Source organism: Podarcis erhardii, assembly GCF_964252035.2.
Source record: "Podarcis erhardii genome assembly, chromosome: 1".
NCBI lineage: Eukaryota > Metazoa > Chordata > Lepidosauria > Squamata > Lacertidae > Podarcis > Podarcis erhardii.
The window spans coordinates 12,033,969-12,054,612 of NC_138497.1; the positions used below are offsets into that span (position 1 = coordinate 12,033,969).

Sequence of the window (20,644 nt, forward strand, 5' to 3'; positions counted from 1 at the left end):
TTTATCCATACAGGGAAATTCAAAACATGGCCATGCATTCAAGCATACCATCCACCCCCCCCCCAATGTTCGTTCTGACGCAGTACATTTTCTATATGAACCATTCCTCATTCCCCTCCTAATAGTTTGAATTGGCTTTCTGGGCCAAATCAGATGTGATATTAATAGACTCATAGATTGGGGCTGCATCACACGGAGAGGGTAAGTTTAACCCTTCCCGGCTGCATTCCTATTGAAACCCCCCACACTGCTGTTAGCCATATACTGTATTGAAAAAAAGCTTTCCCCCGCCTCCCACGCAGCTATTATTAAATTTCAAAAGCCCTGACGTGTTTCCAAGTGATGCATTTAGTGTCACGTCTAGTATGACCCTTGGTTTAGACTGTTTGTATGCCCACAGAGGAAGGGAGTTCCAAGCCAGGGAACACACTTCAAAAACATCACTGTTCAGCTTGGAGAAGAGAGGCCAGTCTCCAGAGGTTTCCTTTGGGGGATTAGAGAGATCAGTGAATTGCTGGAAATGCAGTACCTCGCTACGCCTTGCTGTTCTCGAACATAATAACTTCATAAATTGTTTCTCCAGCATATAACACTTCATAAGTATTGCGGCTATGATACCTAGCAGCCTTTTAAAGGAGGGGGGGATTACAGAGAAAAGCTCACTAAATATGTTTTCTAGAAGGGTTGGGTGGGGTTTTTTTTTTTTTTGCAATTATAGTTTTTAAAGGACTTTTTCACAGGACGTTTTTAAAATAGCTGCTTGCTGTTTTACATGATTGCATAAGGTGCACGTGCCACACCAGTCATCTCTGGTCACAAAACATTTGTTGCCTTCGCATGTGCAGCAGCTGTCATCCTGCAACTTTTTTTGTGACTACAGAGCACAGCATTCAACCGTGAGCGTGCCAAGCCATCTTGCTCTGCACTCCAGCCTTTCTACCATCGTAGGAATACAAAGGGCTTCTTCACCCCAGGCCCCTAAGCTTGTCATCCGGAACCGCTAATGCAGAGATCAATTTTATTTTGGGGTAGAACTCACTGTGGATGCCTCCTGCGCTGCAAGCCTCTTGCGTTCTTTTTTTATTTATTTCTTGGCTTGACCAGTTTCATAATCTGCCCTTTCTCAAACGTGCAGCACGCACGGGGGTCGCCCGATTTGCTTATCCTGGCAACATACCCAGGTCCTTCAACCGTTCCTCATAAGACTTGGTTTCCAGATGTTTGATCATCTTGGTTGCCCTCCTCTGCACACCTTCCAACTTGTCAACATCCATCTTAAATTGTGTTGCCTGGAACTGGACACAGTATTCCTGGTACGGTCTAACCAAAGTAGAATAGAGTAGGACTATCACTTCCTTGATCTGGATACTACTGTTGAGGCAACCTAGAATAGCACTAGCTTTTTTTCTTTTCTTTTCTTTTTGCTGCTGCATCACACTGTTGACTCGTGTTAAGCTTGTGGTCCACTAAGACCCCTAGATCCTTTTCTCATGTTGAAAGCAGTCAATTCCAGGCATTAGAGGAAGGATTGTGGGTGACGGGTGAACTGTTCTGGCCTCTAATACAGATGCTCCATGCACTGAACAAGCAACATAATGCTCACATATTAACTCATCTCCCTTGCTATACAAAGCTATACATGCCACCGGCATTGAAAACTCATGTTCATTTCATTGGCGCCTATGCAAAAGACGTTGCTCCTCTCGGTCAAATTGGCTGTGGCTAATGATGTTGAGATTTGAATTACTGAAACCATTGTACTACTTTTTTTACAGATTCATTCATTAGTCTTTCCACGTTGTTTACTCCTCTTTTCCTTTCCTTTTTAAAATCACAACTGGAGATCAGTTGCCTTTGCGGTCTCAATTGTGACGCAGTGCGTTAAGCTGTGGGACCATGCTAAAAGAAAGTTTCCTTTTTTAGTAGTGATGCATTAAGATCGCAAAATAAGATATTTTGAATGCGCTCATAATATTCTAAATTAAAGTAATCACTAAAGATAACAGGATTCCAAAACTACTTGGCCTTCAATCCCAGGTCCATGCATGTGGTAGAAACTACTGAGCATTTTTTTTTAAAGAACCGAGCTCATTAAATTAGCCAATGTGAGCATATACCAGATCAGTCTTTCCCAAGCTGGTGACCTACAAGTGTTTGGATGAAAACTGCCATCAGTACCAACCAGCACTGCTGTCCTAGATAAATACACCTTTCTAAGATAACATTCATAAGGTAGTTTTAAAGCACATGCCCACCTCTGAAGAATTTACCATATTTTTCGCCCTATAGGACGCACTTTTCCCCCTGCAAAAATGAAGGGGAAATGTGTGTGCGTCCTATGGGGCGAATGCAGGTTTTCGCTGAAGCCTGGAGAGCGAGAGGGGTCAGTGCGTGCCAACCCCTCTTGCTCTCCAGACTTCAGGAAGCTATCTGCAAGCCGTGGGAGAGCTGCACGAAGTCACGCAGCTCTCCCATGGCTTTGCAGAGAGCTGCCTGCACCCCGAAGCCTGGGGGCGCGCTGAGCACCCCCAGGCTTCAGGCTTCTCGCAGCTCTCCCAAAGCCGTGGGAGGGCTGTGCGAAGTCACGCAGCTCTCCCACGGCGTGTGGAGAGCTGCCTGCACCCTGAAGCCTGGGGGTGCGCTGAGCTCAGCGCCCCCCAGGCTTCGGGCTTTGCGCAGCTCTCCCACGGCTTGCGGAGAGCTGTCTGTTCTGGGAGCTGGGGTCGGGGGAAGCTCGGGCCTTCCCCGCCCCAGCCCCGCGCCTGGGGGGGGAAATAAAAATTTTTTTCTTTATTTCCCCCCCAAAAAAACTAGGTGCGTCCTAAGGGGCCGGTGCGTCCTATGGGCCGAAAAATACAGTATATTATAAACTGCCCCTTGCTCTGCCCTGTAATAAATAATAATAGTGTTGTTAACTGCAGTTTGTTAAGGGTGCTGGGAGTGGTAGCTCTCTGACAGAGGCTGTGTGTGCACCATAAATTTAAAGCACATGATTATGCCCAAAGAATTCTGGGAATTGTAGTTTATCCTTTACAGAGCTACTGTTCCCCAGCACCCTTTAAATGTATGCAGGTGTGTTTCAAATGCATGTTATATATGCAGCTGAAAAGAAAGAAGTCATAAGATCCTTTTGCAGGTTTGGGAGGTGTGAGTCGCACTTTTTTCACGTCAGCCCTCAGGCATAGCACCCTTAACCTTTGTGGGCTTAATGATCACGTACAGAAGAGTGCCCGCAAAAACGAGAGGCAAGCCTCAGACTGAGGCAAGGTAAAGGGAGTTTTTGCAGAGTCAAACGAGGAAAAAAAAACCTGTAACATGTTTCCATAAAAACTTCATGCTTTAAAGAATTATTATAGGAACCTTCCCACTGAGAGCCAGTGTGGTGTAGTGGTTAAGAGCGGTACTCTCGTAATCTGGGGAACCGGGTTCGCGTCTCCGCTCCTCCACATGCAGCTGCTGGGTGACCTTGGGCCAGTCACACTTCTCTGAAGTCTCTCAGCCACACTCACCTCACAGAGTGTTTGTTGTGGGGGAGGAAGGGAAAGGAGAATGTTAGCCGTTTTAAGACTCCTTAAAGGGAGTGAAAGGCGGGATATCAAATCCAAACTCTTCTTCTTCTTCTTCACATCTTTCAGGAAACCTGTAAACCAGAGCTTCCCAAACTTTTTTCATGTTGGTGACACACTTTCTAGATGAGCAGTTCAGTTTTACTAGCAAACCGGAGGTTAAATTCACTCATTTTCAGCCCTGGGAGGAGCACGGGGAGCGTGCATATTTTATGCATCATGTCTGTTTGTTTTTAATTGCGACTTTTTGGATGCTGCCACAAAATACCCATATTTTAACTTTTCGAGTACTAAATTTAAACAACAGCTGCACACAAAGGAATTCAATTCAATTCACACAAGACCCTGCAAAATAGCCAGTGCATGTGATAACCCACCTGGGAACTCAATTCATGTTGAAAGCATTGAATACACTGGGCCTGCAACTTGCACTCAGTTTACATATATGTGATCGCTACCTTACATGGATGGAGGAATGAATAAATAACAAAAGGAGAGCAGGGGAAGCCTGCCATTCCCTGTTCTCCATTGATTTATTCCCCCCACCTGTGCACCCAGCAGGTTTTCCTTGTTTACTGGGCTCTCAGAAGGTCACTAATAAGCGGCCAGAGCCCTCATGATGCCCTTCCCGGAGCCCTGTAACTGAACAAATCAGGCTTTTCTATCGGACATAGTGGGAGGAACCAGCCGCAGGACCTCTCCATGCAATGGGATTTGGCAGCCCAGTGATTACATGAGCCAAAATGATAAAAAGAGTGGATCTTTAAGTAACGCTAAATATTTTCAACATATTCTGAATTTGCAGGGGGGGGGGCAGGGCGGGTTGAGTTCAAAGGAGACCAAGCAAACATGCTGAATGAAAACCAAACAAGGGGAATTGTTACAAGAGGGAGGCTTGTTCATACTTGGGCCTCGAAGGCTTACAGGGAGACAAGAGTGCTCTTTATAAACATGTAAAGAGATCTTTAAAAACAGACAGGTATCAATTATCTTCCTTGGCCACCGCGAACAGAACAAGTAGACATCTGAAGCTGAAGACAGAACATTTCAGGTTAAACATTAAGGAAAAGCTTTTTGAACAAGCTGCAAAGGGATGTTGTGCAATCAACAGGGTTTGGAAGCTGATCGAGTCTGGACTTGACACCTCTTTATCAAGGACGATGCAGGGAATAATGAATTTCATCCTGCCTTTGTAGAGAGGAATGAGCCAAAGAACCAAATATCTTTCAACTGAGATAACTATCTGATTTGTATGTATCACATGTTCATAATTATCCTTTGGATGGGACCTTAATTGGAACATAGGGAGCTGCCTTAAAATGAATCACATGCGGCTCTTGGGTCTTCTCAGCCTTTGGGCTTCCCCCAAGCCATGCCTCTCCCCAGGCCACACCCCTTTTCCCTAGGCCACACCCCACCCCGCCCCACACACTTCTCAAGAGCTTTTGCCTGTCTGGAATGTGCCCTTGAAGCGTGATGGTGCCTCTTGCTCACCTGGAAGAATGGAGGTGTGCGTTTATAGAACCATCTGCTTTTTGTGTGTGGTTGAGACAATGCCTCTTTGACAAAGGTGAGATTCTCATCCATCGCACCACAGGTTGGATGGAGGCTAGCAAGTAACACAGCCTGCTGGGTTGGCCCTCCTATAGTGTATAAATTTATTTTCAATTAGAGTCCAGTCCTAAAAGCCAGGTCCATTGGATTATTACACTACTCTGAAATTCAGGGGAATGGACTTTAAAGGCCAGCCATTGCCAGCATGGCAAGTAACTCTGCAGAGCCATGCTGTTGCCATAGATTTGGTTGGCATCAAAGCACTGGCAATGACCACTCTTGGCAGATGTGGATGTGCAAAATTGTATCATGGCACAAAAATATGGATGGGTGGAAGACTGAAAGATAGGGCAGTGCTTCCAGATTTCTGAAAGCTGAGAAATACCGTATTTTTTGCTCTATAAGACACACTTTTTCCCTCCTAAAAAGTAAGGGGAAATGTGTGTGCGTATTATGTGTGTGCTCTTCAGGGCAGGGGGAGCCTTCATCCCTCTGCCCTGAAGAGACTTTGCGCGGCTATCCCAGAGGCCAGAACAGTTCTGGCTTCTGTTCTGGCTTCTGGGATTCAGAATATTTTTTTTCTTGTTTTCCTCCTCCAAAAACTAGGTGCGTCTTATGGTCTGGCGCGTCTTACAGAGCGAAAAATACGGTACCCTTTTTTCTGAATTAAAATGGGAAGCTTACTTCTCCTTACTCAAAATTCAAGTAGATGGATCAGGTAGCAGGTGATGTGAAGACCTTGTCTGAGGCACTGAAGAGCCACTTCCAGTCAGAGTAGACAACAGAATAGACAAATGAACAAATAAGACAAATACCATGTTCCTACTTTTTCATGGCACACTAGCGTGCACAGCTTAGGAATTACTCTTAGAGAGTGTTTAGGGTGTTTTGTCAACAGACCACATGAAAATCATTTCTGCTGAGGGTGTGCAGTGGTTCTTTGTTAGCCTGCATAATGAGGCAAACCAAGGTGAATTGAGTAATGATATCATGTTCCTTGGAATGCACCATTAACAAGATGCCGTGAGTGCGATCAGGGACCCTCTAAACTTCCAAGTCACTTTGTGGCCTTGCTTTATCCAGAAAGTTAGATGCACAAAGTTTTCTTCCATCCCTTTTCTGAGAAGTTAAACCAGACTCATTAAACCAGACACTAGCATTCAAAAGGAGACGGAGTAAAGAGGAAAAGAAGGGATCTTTTGCTTTGATGGACTGGTCTAGTTTTTATCCCCAGTGAATTATTGTCACCCAAATAACACCTCTAATTGGAACACCACAGAGCGGATCCAAAACAGACACAAGGTGAATCTTGTGTTCGCGGCACACCCTTAGTTTCTAAAAAGCTGTCTCCACATGCACGGCACAGATTGCAACCAGCAGGCAGGAGACCGGGTCTGCCATCGTGGCAACCAGTGCAAGTTGTTCTGTGTGCCATCGCAGTTTTGGATTCCTTCAGGGTTAGGGTGTTAACGTAATGCATTGGGGGTGGGGATGGCAAAGCAGTTTTTACAAATAATCAAAGGTCATTGCAACACGTGTCACAAGTGACACCCCCCAAAAAAGCTGAGTGAAGCTATAAGCACAATAGACTTCAAATTTTATTTAAATATTCCCTGCGCCTCCGCCTTAAAATGATTTGGAACAGTGAGGTCTCCTTGCCTTGCGGATCCTGGGATGTGGGCCAAAGTATCTCACACAGAGAGACAGTATATTGTACTTTAAAATGCTGTGACTGATGCGGTGTATTGTATACAAAATGTTGGCCCGACAGCCCACTTCCCTTTTTTGTTGTTGCTTAATTTCTTACACTCTATATTTTATCCATTATTACACACAAGCCCATGTTGCTGAGCGTCTGTTTGTTTTAAAAAATGTCCTTCGGCACCTCATTCTTTTATACGCTGATTAAATAAAACACCGTAGGCAGCTCAAGCCAATGTAATAATCTGTAGCTGTGGATTATGTTTCAAAGATAGATGCTTCTGGGATTGTTAATACGCCTTAAAAATTATTGCTACTCCTCATTCTCTTGCAAGGCTGATGGTTAAAGGAGCAGGGCTTGTTGCTTGTGGCATCACAAGGAATATCTTGCTAAAGTAACTCCCCTCCCCCCCCCCAATTCATGCTGTTGTTGTTTTAACCCTGCAGGTGCATAAATACATACATATAAAAAAACAATTTCCTTTTGCTCTTCTTAGTTCATATTTCATGCATGTTTTGTACAATAAAGGGGTTCTGTGGTGTTTCAACACAGATACATGGACACACACGCAATGTGAATGTTTAACTAGAAGAGTTTTGGAATCATTTAGGCTTCAGTTAACATTAATGAGGGGCAGGAAACCACTGTAATTAAGTTATTGCAGGGGTTGCATTAAAAATTTTGATTTGTTTTTGGCATCCGTCTGTCTCTGGAAACACTGCAAGAGTATGCCTTCAGGGGTGAAGTCAAACAATCGGAGTGTTAAGAGTGCCTGCTTTGGGAGGAGAGACATGCTTTATTGCAGGTTATATTATAATTTTGATTATAGCATTGCTATTCCTACTTTATGTTGATGCAGGATTTCAGATAAGGAGGTGTTAACGCTTCAGTATTTTTTATTCATGTATCCAGAAGGTATTTAGTGAAATGGAAAACTGCAGGAGGAAGGTATCAGGAGTCCATGGCCCAACCTTGAATGCAAATTATGCCCCCCCCCCCACTTCTTTGCTGGATACAGTGATTTGATATATTGGTTTCTTGAGTAACTATGTTGTGCATAAACCATAGTTTCCTTTATTCAGATTAAAAAACAGGAAACTGTAGCTTGTTCTCTACAAACTGAATGGTTTAAACCAGAGTTTCCCAAACTCTGTGTCGTGACACGTTAGTGTGTCGGCTGTAGTGTGTAGGTGTGTTGCACAAACACTCCCGGCGCTCCTCCCAGGGCTGGAAGGAGGTTAGTTTAACTTCTGGTTTGTTAGTAAAACCGAATTACTATGTCAGAAAATGATGTATGTCTTAAAAGTGTGTCACTAACATGCAAAGTTTGGAAAGCTCTGGTTTAAACTTTCTCCCTTCAAGTGTGGAGAAAGAGGGGGATTTGTTGTTCTGTTTGAATTAGGCCTCTAGTACCCCATATAAATTAAAATTGAGGTCCTTAAGACCCCAAATACCATCACTGTTATAAATTTACTCCTGCACAATAAGCTATAAACCTCAATATAATCTCGTAGCACTTGCATCAAACAGGAGTCATTGCCAAATATATCTGATACTGGATTGTGGTTTAAAAAAGAAAGGAGCCCTTTGACCACAACGTCAGGATAGTAGTGTTTTGCATCACCGCAGAAAAGTTAAAATGTACTTGCCATATCTACGATCATAATGCATTTTTAAAAAATGTACATTGCATGTTGAATTTCTTTTTTTTGGGGGGGGGGTTGCAAAAACCATTTCTTTAGGGATAGCCTTTTAGACCTCTCTAATTATCTTCCTTTTTGAGGGGGAGAGAGTCCACTTGGCTATTAGTATGAAAGGCTGAGTGTTTTTGTCAAGAGCTTATGGCTTTGCGTCTCTGAGGGGCTGCATCTTAAGTAGCCATTTGGAATGGTATTGGCTTTTGGGGGGGGGGAGCGAGATGCAGCATGCTTTGAAGGAGCTCTCAATGAGCCAACGAAAGATTGTGCAGGCGTGCCCACATTTAATCCAGGGCCTGCCTGCATTAATGGTTAAAGCTCTGGGAAAGGAAAGGGGTTGCACCAGAAAATAATCAAAAGGCTGTAGCTTTAGTGCAACTGCCCTGGAGTAGAGTGGCTGTGTTTTCTCTTGCCTAAGCTGCTTGATCTGCCTGCCTGATTAAAGGAGGTTAATGTCACTCCATTTATCACATTGTACGTTTATGGTGTGTTGTTCTTAGTAGCCTTCTTCAAAAACTGTGCATTAGTTGTAGTTGGGAAGTTAGTGAATATCTGTTTTGCTTTTTGTGTTTTGGCTCATCTTCCTCTTTTTTTCTTTTTCTCCTCCTCCTCCTTTTTCTTTCCTTTTTCCTTTTTCTTTCCCATAATGGCTTATGTTCTATGCCATGTACTTGGATTTTTTTTGTAGTTTTTAAGCTTTTTTCATTATTATTATTATTATTAGTAGTAGTAGTAGTAGTAGTAGTAAGGATTTTTCTTTTGTAATTTTGGTTGTTTATATTTACAGTGGTACCTCGGGTTACATACACTTCAGGTTACAGACTCTGCTAACCCAGAAATAGTACCTTGGGTTAAGAACTTTGCTTCAGGATGAGAACAGAAATCGTGTTCCAGCAGCGCAGCAGCAGGAGGAGGCCCCATTAGCTAAAGTGGTCTTCAGGTTAAGAACAGTTTCAGGTTAAGAACGCACCTCCAGAACAAACTAAGTACTTAACCCGAGGTACCACTATATCTGTATTTGTTTAAAGCAAAATAAAAGGGTTTTTTTGTTTTAAAAAAAGGAGCTGGTGAGAGAGGAAAGAGGAGATCTCCTGGCTGCGTCCCATTTTAACTGAGCGGGCCACGCCTCCAGACCAACCGGGTTGGTCAGCCTGGGCATGAAACAGCCAGAGCCCCCAATCACACAGGGCTGACCACACCCCTGAAGGGGTCTTGAGTGCCCGCAACCCCACCTCCTCCTTAAGGCGTGTCAGGGAACTGCCATTGGAGCTAGAGGGAGAGGGAGGGTTGCAGAGGGATTACGGAGAGCGTCCCAGGAGGGAGAGACGCAGCACATCTATTGGGGAGGGAAATCAGCATAGCACCAGTGGAGAAGGGGGGCAGATGGGGGAATCGGCGAGGTGGCTCCATGACTCTTCGCCGGAGACCAGCGGGGAGAGCACACCCTCCCAGCGCAGAAGGCTTCCGCGCAGGGAGAGTAGGCAGAGACTAGGCATCAAAGAGCTTCTTTGCTGGAAGAAGTTCAAGAAACACCCACTGACGGATTCTGCCAGCGACTGAGACAGCCACGGTGTGCTGGACCCAGGGGAAAGGTACCGTGAGCGTAGTCTGAGTCCACACGAAGAGGGGCAAGGTCCGAGGCGGAGAGCCGGGCGGGGAACAGGAACGCTGGAACAGGAGGCCGAGCAGGGTACAGGAACACCGGATGGTCAGGAACAGGAGGCCGAGCAGGGAACAGGAGCACAGGAAGGTCCAAAGCCAACAACAACGTTGCTCCCGCAACCTGGGGCCGGGCTGACTGGGCTTTTATCCTCTTCTAAGGCCAGGGGCAGTCCCGGCCCCCAGGAGCCCCGCCTCCTCTGGCCTTAAGGCGAGCACTCCTCCTGGGAGCAACCAGTTCCCTTCACCTCTCTGCCCTAAGCCTCTGCAGATCAGGAGAGGCCAAAGGGTTACTGGGCCCTGGAGGAGGCTCACCTGTAGCCACTGAGTCCTCAAGCCCCTCTGGGGCCAGAAGGGTTTCACCTGGGGCCAGCTCCCGGTGCTCTGCCACAGGTGCAGGCTCTTCAGCATCTAGGCCTTGCCCCAGTTCAGCCGGCCCTGGAGGCGGGGACTCCTGTGCAGGCTGGGATTCCTCTGGTTCATCCTCTGAATCGGAATCCCAGGCCATCACACCATGCCCCCTCCCAGGCCCCCCCCTCAACCGAGGGTCCGGACCCGGCTTGCCGGGGTACGTCGCATGGAACTCTCGGAGGCAGGCAGGTGCGTGGACGTTGGCCGCTGGTTCCCAGGAACGGTCCTCCGGTCCGTACCCCTTCCAGTCAATGAGATACTGCAGCTTTCCCTGCGGTATCGGGAGTCCAGGATGCGTTCCACCTCGTACTCAGGCTCTCCCTGAACCAACACTGGCTGCGGTCGGGGACGGTTCGGGTGGAACTCGTCGGGTGGGGCCACCGGACTCAGAAGGGACCTGTGGAAGACCGGGTGAACCTTCAGGGTTGCGGGTAACCGGAGACGGAATGCCACAGGAGAGACTTGGTCCACGATAGGAAACGGGCCGGTGAAGCGGGCGTCCAACTTCCGCGAAGGTCGAGAGGGGTGGAGGTGGCGAGTGGAGAGCCAAACCAGGTCACCGACGCGAAGTTCCGGCCCCACCTGGCGGTGGCGGTCGGCCTGGGCTTTGTACGCTTCCTTGGCCTGGTGCAGTTGCTCCACCAAAAGCTGTTGCTGGGACTGGAGCTCTTGAAGCCACTCCGTCACCGCCGGGACCGCGGATGCCAGCAGCACATCTGGAAACAGCCGTGGATGATAACCGTAACTGGCCTGGAACGGGGTCTGCTGGGTGGACGCATTCACCGTGTTGTTGTAGGCGAACTCCGCCAATGCCAGGTGGTCGACCCAGTCATCCTGCTGGTAGCTGCAGTAACACCGGAGGTACTGCTCCAGCACCGCGTTCGCCCGTTCCGTCTGGCCATCGGTCTGTGGGTGGTAGGCTGACGAGAGGCAGACCTCTGTCCCGAGGGTCTGGTGTAATGCTCGCCAGAACCGGGATGTGAACTGAACGCCCCGGTCGGACACCACGCACTCAGGTAGGCCATGCAGGCGGAAGACATGCTGAAGGTACAGCTGAGCGGTTTCCTTGGCTGTGGGTACAGATGGGCAGGGGGCGCAGTGCACCATCTTGGTGAAATGGTCGGAGAAAACTAGAAGGCAGGTACAGCCACGAGACGGGGGTAAGTCCACTACAAAGTCCAACGAGACCGTGTGCCAAGGGCGTGGTGGAACTGGCAATGGCTGAAGTAGGCCGGGGGGTTGCCCGGTAGGGCCCTTGGCGCGCCGGCAGACATCACAACCAGCAACGTAGCGAGCCACATCAGCCTTCAGGCGCGGCCACCAAAACTCACGACTTACCAGATGGGTGGTCCGATACCGTCCAAAGTGCCCCGCTGCTGGGGCATCATGGGCCATCCGGAGAACCTCCAGCCGCAGTGGCCCTGGCGGGATGTACAGACGACCGTGGTGCAGCAGAAGGCCCTGATGCAGCACCAGCCCCGGATACTGTGGGCTGGACCCTTCAGCCAGCTCCCGGAGTCGTTCCTGGGCCCAAGCGTCGACCCGCTGCTGTTCCCGCACCCGAGCCTGCAGTGGCTCCGCCTCCTGGGTGGCCAGGAATGCAGCTGGAGGTAGGATCGTGGTGGGTTCTGCTTGCTGTACCGTGTCTGCGTTGTCTTCAGGTTTCCGGGACAGGGCATCCGCCTTCTGGTTCTGAGAGCTAGGGATGTAGCGGATCCGGAACTGGAACCGGGAAAAGAACAACGCCCACCGGATCTGTCTTTGGTTCAGCTTGCGGGTGGTCTGGAGGTACTCCAGGTTCCGGTGGTCGGTTCTCACCTCCACCAGATGTCGTGCCCCCTCAAGATGGTGGCGCCAGACCTCAAAGGCCAACTTGATGGCCAGTAGTTCCCGCTCCCACACAGTATAGTTACGCTCCGCTGGTAGGAGCTGGCGGGAATAGAAGGCACAGGGTAAGAGTGGCGCTTCAGGTCCATTCTGTTGAGACAAGACGGCACCGAGAGCCGTACTGGAGGCGTCGGTCTCCACCACAAAGGGTCGAGAGGGGTCAGGATGTTGTAAGATTGGCGCCCTCTGGAAACAGGCCTTCAACCCCTGAAACTCCTCCTCTGCCTCCTTGTCCCAGGAAAACGGCGTCTTTGGGCGCAGTAGCCGGGTCAACGGGGTGGTGCGATGAGCATAATCTGCGATGAAGGTCCGGTAGTAGTTGGCGAACCCCAGGAAACGCTGTAGGTCCTTGCGGTTCCGGGGTGCCGCCCATTCTCGAACCGCTGCCACCTTCCCAGGGTCCATCTGCACCCCATCTGGAGAGAGCCGGTGTCCAAGGAAGTCCACAGTCCGCTGATGGAACTCGCACTTGCTGAGCTTTGCGTACAAACGGTGCTCACGCAAGCGCTGCAGCACGGTCCGGACATGTCCCTCATGGCGAGCCGGGTCACGGGAGTAAACCAGTATGTCATCCAAGTACACCACCACGTACTTGTCTAACAAGTCCTGGAACACGTGGTTGATGTAGCGTTGGAACACAGCAGGCGCGTTGCACAAACTGAAAGGCATAACCAAGTATTCGAACTGCCCGTACCAGGTCCCAAACGCTGTCTTCCACTCATCCCCGGCTTGGATCCGAATCAAGTTGTAGGCCCCCCGGAGGTCCAGCTTGGTGAACACCTGTGCCCCTTGCACCCGCTCCAGCAACTCCGAGATAAGGGGCAAGGGGTACCGGTCTGGGATGGTAATTTTGTTCAGGGCTCGGTAATCATGGCAAGGGCGGAGTTCCCCACATTTCTTCTTAACAAAGAGCACTGGTGCCGCGGTAGGCGAGGTGGAAGGCCTAATGAACCCACGCTCCAGGTTCTTGCGCAAGAAGTCCTGCAAAGCCTCACGCTCTGGCTCTGTTAAATATAAGCGACTCACTGGTAAGGGCGCTCCGGGCTGGAGGTCTATGCCGCAGTCAAAAGGCCGATGCGGCAGCAGCTGGTCTGCCCCCCGTTCCTCGAACACGTCCGGGTAGTCCTGGTACACGGCTGGGAGCGTGGGTGCTGCCTCCTCCATGGGCGCGGCCGCCAGCGTCTCGGATTGAGCATGGGAACATGGATCTGGGAAGTGCACAGTCCGTTTGACCCAGTCAATCTGAACGTTGTGAGCTTCCAGCCAGTCCATCCCGAGCACGAGGGGGAACCGGGGCATAGAGGCAATGTCCAAAGTTCGCAACTCCCGGTGCTGCTGGAGACACAGGACCAGGGGCTGGGTCTCCTGAGTAACGGCTCCTGAACGTAGAAGCCGTCCGTCAATTGCTTCCACCTGGACCGGTTCTGGCTTGTTCCGAAGTGGCACCTGATGATGGGCAGCAAAAGCAGTGTCCATATAAGAACGGGTTGCTCCTGAATCTACCAAAGCATGGGTAAGAATCCAGGGCCCACCTGGAGGGTATAAACGTACCGGAACCATAAGATGTTGCAAGTCCATTGGTGCGGGCCCATTCTGCGCTGTTTGGGACCCCCGGTAGCTAGGGCCATCAGCTACTGGGGTTTGGCGGTTTCCCTGCGGCTGGCGTTTCTCAGGGCAGGACCGAGCGTAGTGTCCACTTCCGCCACAGTAGAGACATAGATTCCCCTCCCGTCGCCGCACCTTCTCTGCGGGGGAAAGGCGTGGCTGCACTGCCCCGAACTGCAGAGGCTCCTCCGATAACTCAGTTGTGACCGTGGGGCTGCCAGAAGAAACTGGTGCCGAGAACTGGAGGTGTCGGCGGCCCTGGGCCTGGCGACGATCCTCCAGCCGGTCGTCTATCTGTAGACTCCGTTGAATGAGAGTGTCTAGCGTGGTGGGGCGTTCCATTGTGGCCAGCTGGTCCAGTATCTCGTCCGAAAGCCCTTCGAGATACTGGTCCCGCAGTGCCGAGTCGTTCCAGGTCAAGTCCTGTGCCAACAGCCGAAACTCCGTGGTATATGCGGCCACCGTGGACTTGCCCTGTTTCAACCGCCGAATCGCCCGGTTGGCTTGACTCCCTTTCTGGGGGTTGCCGAACGTGGCCTCCAAAAGATTGCAAAACCCCGTATAGTCTGCCAGCAAGGGGGAGTCTTGCCTGAGTAGTGGCAATGCCCACTTGGCCGCCTGGTCCTTTAACAAACTAATCAAAAAGTGCACCTTGGTGCGGTCATCAGGGAAGTTCCGGGCTCGCCCCTGAATATACAGCTTGGCTTGGGCGAGGAACATGGGAAAGCTGGCCGGGGCCCCATCAAATTTCTCGGGCAAAGCCACTGGGTACTTGCCAGGAGCCGGGGCGTCGGCCCCAGGAGCCGGTAGGGCTTCCAAGCACTGCTGAAGTGCCGTAACCGCGTCGCTGAGCTGCTGCACGGTGTGAGTCAAGGCCCGGTTCTTCTGGGCCAAAGCCACCAGCGCAGCCGCCTGGTCAGCCATGGCCTCTGGCTCTTCCCGAACGCACCCCAATGAAGGGGGAGTGCGGGTGTGGCGGGAGCAAACTGTGCTGGACCCGGGGGAAAGGTACCGTGAGCGTAGTCTGAGTCCACACGAAGAGGGGCGAGGTCCGGGGCGGAGAGCCGGGCGGGGAACAGGAACGCTGGAACAGGAGGCCAAGCAGGGTACAGGAACACCGGATGGTCAGGAACAGGAGGCCGAGCAGGGAACAGGAGCACAGGAAGGTCCAAAGCCAACAACGACGTTGCTCCCGCAACCTGGGGCCGGGCTGACTGGGCTTTTATCCTCTTCTAAGGCCAGGGGCGGTCCCGGCCCCCAGGAGCCCCGCCTCCTCTGGCCTTAAGGCGAGCACTCCTCCTGGGAGCAACCAGTTCCCTTCGCCTCTCTGCCCTAAGCCGCTGCAGATCAGGAGAGGCCAAAGGGTTACTGGGCCCTGGAGGAGGCTCACCTGTAGCCACTGAGTCCTCAAGCCCCTCTGGGGCCAGAAGGGTTTCACCTGGGGCCAGCTCCCGGTGCTCTGCCACAGGTGCAGGCTCTTCAGCATCTAGGCCTTGCCCCAGTTCAGCCGGCCCTGGAGGCGGGGACTCCTGTGCAGGCTGGGATTCCTCTGGTTCATCCTCTGAATCGGAATCCCGGGCCATCACACACGGGTGAGTGGCTGTCTGGACAGAATAGGGTTCACCCAGGTAACTCAGCCAGGTGTGGCGACGACTTACGCACGAGCAACCCCTAGAACCATTACAAGGCAGAAGTGGCTTTGCTCAGGGGAAAGGACTACAGGCTACTCCAGAAGTATTACCCTGCTGGGAACTGCTTGGATCAATTGGCTGTCTCAGAGGGTGGAGCATTGCAAGATGACAAGAGAGACCGCGCAACCCCTTGTGATAGGAGCGCCGTCGTATCACAACCCCTTGATGAGCAGCATAGTTTCTGGAGCAAAGTTCCCAGACAAGCAGTCAGTCAGGGTCAAATCTGCTGGTTCAAGCTCTGGGATCCCTGACTCAGTGACTCGAGCAATTGCAGCGCTCCTCTGAGCTCTCTGGTGTGAGCACTGATCTCCTGAGTATGCAGGATTCATTGGGAGGCGGGGAGGAGCTGCCCCGGCCAAAGGGATGAGCTTGGGAATATTCTCTTGACTCGAACGGGCGAGCCTTTGCAAGTGAGGGAGCAGTATATGCAGGTCAGAGGCACCCTCACTTCCCAAGGAGTTTTCTCTTCCCATCGGCTCTTTCTGTCGTCTCTCAGCATCCCAATGGACCCGAAACAAGGTTTTGTTGACTGTATTCTCCAGGGAGGGAGTAAGAACAAAAACAAATTGTATGCATTTCTGGCATGTTTGCACATGAGACCTATTGTTCGGGGCCTTTTGATGTCAATTTCAGATTAAATTCTTGTGTATGCTTCATACATTCCAAGGAGACTCTTTTCCTGCCGTTGTGTTCTGCTTAGGCATTCCCATAACACAACACAGTGGCCGGATCTAATCTTTCGTCCATTATGGTGCCAAATATGTTGTCACTACAATACGGGGGCGGGAGGAGGATATAAAGTCATTTCATTTGTTCAAATAAAGCTTTTAATAACGCTTGTGTATGCACTTTCCAATGGTGAAAGCCCCCTCCTCGTTATCCGAAGAAATCCAGGACAACTGGAATCCACGTAGCTCCAAAATGGTTACTGTGTTGTCAAATAAGGGTTTGACGTCCATTAAAATGCAAACATGCCTCTGCGCCCCGCCCTAAGAAAAACCAAACACTTGGCTGTACAGTATTCCTAATTGGGTGTTGCTCCCTTGGAGCATCTCCCACATCAAAATGACGTACACACACACACACACTTTCGCTACCTAGCCTCGCCCCCCCCCATGCCTAGTCTTCACTAGCCTCCCCAAGCCTCCCTCATTGGGGAGAAAGCAACAGATGCTGAGGTCTCAGTGCCAAAGGAGACACAAAATAATATTTATTTATTTATTTATTTATTTATTATACACTGCCCATCTGGCTGGGCCTCCCCAGCCACTCTGAGTAGCTCCCAACGGAATATTAAAAGCTATTAAAAGCACGATAAAACATCAAACATTAAAAACTTCCCTAAACACGGCTGCCTTCAGGTGTCTTCTAAAAGTCAGATAGTTGTTTATTTCCTTGACATCTGATGGGAGGGCTTTCCACAGGGCGGGTGCCACTACTGAGAAGGCCCTCTGCCTGGTTCCCTGTAAGCTCGCTTCTCGCAGGGAGGGAACCACCAGAAAGCCCTCGGCGCTGGACCTCAGTGTCCGGGCAGAACGATGGGGGTGGAGACCCTCCTTCAGGCATACTGGGCTGAAGTATTCAACCACAAGGCCAAGGCCCCTCCAAAAAAGTCAATGAAAGCTGGTATGAGCAGGCCCATTACTTATTTCAGCTTGTGTCCCCCCCCCCATTTATCTTCTCATTCGTCTGATATTTTGGGCAGCCTAACGAAGTTTCGCTGCAGCTATGTTTGCATATTACGCTAAACCATGGTTTAGTGTGATGCGCTTGAGCTGGAATGAGCCCAAGCAAGTGTCAGACTTGTGCAGTCCCCACGCCTTCCTCTCACATAGCCAGGAGAAGGACTGGGCAGCATTTACCTTCCGTTTCCCTTAAACGCAGCTTGTCATAGTGTGAGAACTGGGGGCAATGGTTTACAATTAGCTGTTTGAACAAGCCAGTTTCCATAAACCATGGTTTGAAGTTGGCCTGGAGTCAGTAGCAAAGCTGCATGCTCTGGCACCAGGGGCAGAGAGCAAGCAGGGGCGTGGCTGGTGCGCATCCTGGGAGTGTGGTGTGGGGGGTAGCATGTGTTGGGGGCGGCCATGATGGTACCCCCCCGATGGTGCCGGGGGTGGTGTGCTCCCCCTGCCCCCCGTTCCTCCACCAGTGCCTGGAGTTAGTGATAAGCCTCAACCCCCCCCCCCAAGTTCACAAGGGCTTGCCACTTTTAAGGGAAACTGAAAGTAAATTATCTGAAGCCTGGTTCTCTCAACCGCCTTAAATATCTGACAGTAAACAAACATATCCAATTTAGAACAAGAAAACCCCTTTCCTCAGTGTTCAAGGAAGCTAAACTATTAATTGAACTAACAACTAATTTGGCTTTTTGCAGAGATTTTTTGTTAAGTTTCACAAATCTTCCGTGTTTCAACGTTCCCTGTTGTCTCAAGATGGCACAGAAAGGAGACAGTTGTAATGAAAACACTATTCCATTCAAGTTTAATTTGATCTTGTTCCTTAACTTTGACAGCTTGGTTCTGATTGTTCCATCTGTTCTTTGTATGTCTTTAAGTGACTGAAATGGGGGGGGGGGGATAATAACCCATTCTTCAGTGAGTTGACACATGCTACTTCGTTTTCAAGTCATCGTTATTCTCTCTTTCTGCCTCTTTGTTGGAATATAAATTCTAATTTTGTGAGCCTCTTGAAAATGTATTACTCGTGTAGTATCCAATCATTATGGCCGTGATAAAAAGCAGGAACACATATTAAAAACCCTTGAGAGGCACATAACTCCTTTGTGAGATCAGAAATGCAAAATTTCTGAAAACTATGCAGCCATTTATGGGGAGAGTATAGCCCCTCCCCCATCTTTGAGAGAAGTTGAAATATTGGCAATAATTTCTTTCTTATGATCCATAAACTTCCTTTATTACTTTGTTTGCGTCCCCTAATCCCAGACTGCACTCCAAGACTTAAAACCTGAAGATCTTCTGCATTCTACAATATTTGGAAATGCTTTTTCCAGCATCGCCTTAAGAGTGTTGCTTGCTTAGCCATCCAGTCGGAAGCAGCAGCAATGTTGCAAAATTTCATTTTAAAAGCCTTCGTTCCTCATTCCGAAAGAGAAAATACTTCATCGGATGGTTTTAACTCTCCCCTCGAAATTTCGCATTTTGCCATTTCTGGCCCGTCTATGTGTGGAAAATATTTTTCCTAGCTTTTTCTCAGGTTCTGTCATTGGCTTCTCACTGGCCATTGCGGGCAAAATGAGACAGGATGTGCCTCTTGCCATGGCAATATTCATGACTTCCTCTCCAAATGTCCTGCATCCCTGAGAGATACTCTGCAGGCTACCTGTTGTGTAGGAAGGCGACATTTTCGTAGGGCAGTTGCCTCTACCCCTGTTTGCACTCTGCAGAATTCAACTAGAATCATAAGCAAGCAAATTGTATTGCTTGTGTTGACACCCATTTAATTCTGGACAGCTTGGGGGACCTTTGGGAGAGTGAATGGACTGCAGTTATTAGAGACCCTGATTCATGCATGGTCAGGTCCTTAGGCTATTAGCGATTTGGCTCATAGAAAGCAATACCCCATGTCATAGTGGGGGGTTTTTATAAGGAAAAAACACTGGGGGGGAAACACCAAAAAAATAGCCTTTGGGAAACAGATAGAAGAGGCAGGACGGGGGAGGAGGGAGGAAGCAGAGGAAATAATATCTTTGAAGTGCAGTGCTATGGAGGCTGCTTTTAATTTTTATTAGGGGGTGGTTAATTTTAATAATATCAGACATAACCACATTTCACATTGTGCAAATCTCACAGATGAAGAATTAAAGACAAGTTTCTCAGCACTATGGCATTGTATAACTCCTTGATAATCACCTCTCTCTTTTATGTTCTCCGTAACCCTTCAGTCGCCTTGAACAGATTCCTGGGTCTTTGAAACAGGGCAAGGTATCAGTCAAAATTAATATTCGGTAGTCAACAAGTTATCATGGAACTCTAATATATACATCAATTAACAAATATGCTTGACAGTTAGTTGGCATTAAATCCGGCTAGAAAAACCAGGATAAAATCTCTTCCATATAAAAAGCATGGAAAGAAATTGTAAGAAGCTTTATACCTCCAAATTTCCAAAGGGAAATGAGGAAGAACAGGTTGTGAGGGTGGAATTTCGTCAGCCCTTCATTTTGTCCCATCTGTGCTTGGGGAGGAAAGTCGCTCTGGGCTCAGTGGATCTTATTTTTATGTAGAGTTTTATGACTGGGCTGGGTTTTGCATAGATCATGTCACCCTCAGATACACAATTATTTGTCTGCCTTTCAGAAACTGCCATAACTTACACTGGACCCATATTATAGGGAGAGGAAATGTGTGTGTGTGTGTGGTGTGTGTGTGGTGTGTGTGTGTGTGTGTGTGTGTGTGTGTGTGTGTGTTGCTCACAGCATAATTTGTGTTAAGTGTCGTAGCCTCCAATTCTTAGCCATTTTGCATGTGCAATGCTTTTAGGCCTTTTAGACTACTGGTGGAGGGCTTCTTGAGATTGACAAGATAATTCCAAGGCACTTAGAATTGGTTATGGGATGTTATTTAGAGTCAGTTGGGGAAATGAATTTAGAAAGACGGAGAAAAGGAGAATATTAAAAGCTTTTTATAGCCTCAAATAGTGTATACCTCTTTGAGTTTTCTTACAATCAAGCATTGTGTACATTTTGTGAATTTTGATTGTTACTTATTATTAACATGTGATAGGGAACAATTTGATTAATGAGATGAAGCTTCTTGATTATTTAATTCTTCTGTGATTATTTGCAAACCTTTTTGACTACAACTGTCTCTGATGCTTGCTTGTCTCTGATGTAAAATAACTGCCAGAACC

General features: G+C 49.0%; 1 protein-coding gene across 1 annotated transcript in view; it reads left to right on the forward strand.

The window, feature by feature from the left end:
- The window catches only part of NUDT14 (nudix hydrolase 14), a 60,884-nt gene that overhangs the window by 27,880 nt on the left and 12,360 nt on the right, over nt 1–20,644 (forward strand). The window lies entirely within an intron of this gene.